The 1,985-nt window shown below is 34.2% G+C and overlaps 1 long non-coding RNA gene across 1 annotated transcript; it reads left to right on the top strand.

Annotated features, from left to right (window-relative positions):
- The first annotated feature begins 633 nt into the window (after positions 1–633).
- On the top strand, positions 634–1,693 carry LOC125617532. The gene is made up of 2 exons (XR_007348575.1): positions 634–813; positions 905–1,693. It is a non-coding gene; the product is annotated as an uncharacterized LOC125617532 (long non-coding RNA).
- Positions 1,694–1,985: the final 292 nt, after the last annotated feature.

Below are 1,985 nucleotides of genomic sequence, written 5' to 3'. Positions count from 1 at the left end.
AATTGACATTGACAGTGTGAGAACACAGAAAACACTAATACTTTGAGTTCCATTCCAAATTGAAATGATGCTTCTTCCAAGACTATATTATTCTGCTGAGGAATGAGCTGGCAAAACCGTTACATCTCTGATCAGCACACCACCCACTTTGCACATTAAGACCATCTTTCAGCCAAGTCTGTTGCCTCTGCTGGAAGAACCCAGCCCAGCTTGTGGCTGGCTCACCCTGCAGAGATTACATTTCTTCTGCTCAGAATGAACTCTGCTTTCCTATTGCAGATCACAGCACCTAAATGTTTCTCTCAGCTAATGCTGTTACCAAGCTCTGCTTTAATAGGGCTTTAAGTCAAAGCATTTTATCTGACAACCTTGTAGACAACAAAATAATATTTTCAATATACTTTAATAGTATTGTGTTTCCCATCCTTCCAAGCTCTCTGTTCTGGAATACAGTTTTTCCAGTTAGGGGACTTTCTTGTTGCTGATAGGAACTGACAGGAACATGGTTTTGTAATATCAGTTAAAAGGGGAAGGGGGTTCCTAGTGATTCCATCCTTCCTACCAACTTTGGGATGATCTTCCATAATATAATGCATGCTAGCAAAACACTGGTGAACAGTCAAAAGATCCTTCTATCATTTTGCTGAGGATCATTGTGTTGAGTTCATGGCTGCAGGTTTACTGTACCTCAAATAGTTGATATTGACTTCCGTCTCTCAGATCAGAGATTATTGCTTCTTGTAAAGCTGTTAATCTTTTTTTTTCTTTGCTTGAGCCTCTAGTGCACCCATGTCAGCAATGTGTTACTTCTTGGTGAGTATTTTACTTCCTGCCTTAGAGTTCTCTTTTCCAGATTAGCACATGTTAATATTCATGTAAGAACTAGGATCCCTTTTTATTTCAGCTATTTTAGGCTGCTTGATAGGAAAACTGTGATGGAAGAAGAAATGGAGAGAACACATTTCCATTAAAGAGAATTGAAACAAACACCAATCCCCTTCACAATATGGCACAACTGAAATAAGTTGGTTTTGCACAAGAAAATAAATTACACTTCTGGACTCCGTTCATCACAATCTCTATGCAGATTCTTCAAGTTTGAATATCAGCTACACGGGAGGAGATTTTTTCTTTGTTGTTGTTGTTATTCAATATATGGTCTACTCTAGAGATTGTTCCATGTGTTCATGAAAAGAATAGGTATTCTGGATTAAATATTCTGTAAATATATGTTAAGTTTATGTGTTCAATAATGTAGTTTAACTCAGATGTTTCTTTGTTCATAATTTTTCTCTAGATGCTTTGTTCATTGGTGGAAGTGGGCTATCACAATTGTATTGAATATTTTATCTCCCTTTATTTAGATAATATTTTATTATAAAACTGAATACTTTCCACTAGGGAGATAATACATTTCCATTGTAAGATCAGCTTGTTTAATTGATTGCCTCAATCATGATATAGTGAACTCTGTCTCCTTTTACTATTTTGTCACACCCATTTTCTCTGATACAAAGTTATCTATTCCTGTCTGTTTGTGGTGTCTACTTATGTGGAAAATCTCTTACCATTTTTTTTTTCACTTTGAGTAAATGTGTATAGATAGCTGTAAAACAAGACTTTATTCTGTTCTGAATTTTATATTACAAAGACATCTGTTTGGCATAATTTAATAAATTATTCAAGAAATTTACTTTAAAAAGCAACCTGTATTATTTTTATATGAATTTAGATTTCATTTCACATGTATATTGACTAAAATGTATTGTCATTTTTACTTATGTTTTCTAATAACTGGCCTAGGAACATAAGAATACTTTCTAGCTTATGAAAATATGATGTTGCTATGCACATGGCTGGTATAATGCACTTTAAAGTTCCTATGACAGATGGTAGAGCATAAATTGGTTATTTGCTTATATTTAGTCTTTCTTGCTCCTCTTACTTAAGTAAAGTTAAATTCTGGATGTGAAATAATAAGATAT

Source organism: Marmota marmota, unplaced genomic scaffold (genome assembly GCF_001458135.2).
Source record: "Marmota marmota marmota unplaced genomic scaffold, marMar, whole genome shotgun sequence".
In the NCBI taxonomy this organism is placed as follows: domain Eukaryota; kingdom Metazoa; phylum Chordata; class Mammalia; order Rodentia; family Sciuridae; genus Marmota; species Marmota marmota.
The sequence above is the reverse complement of the archived record's forward strand: the minus strand, read 5'-3'. Positions and strand labels throughout refer to the sequence as shown.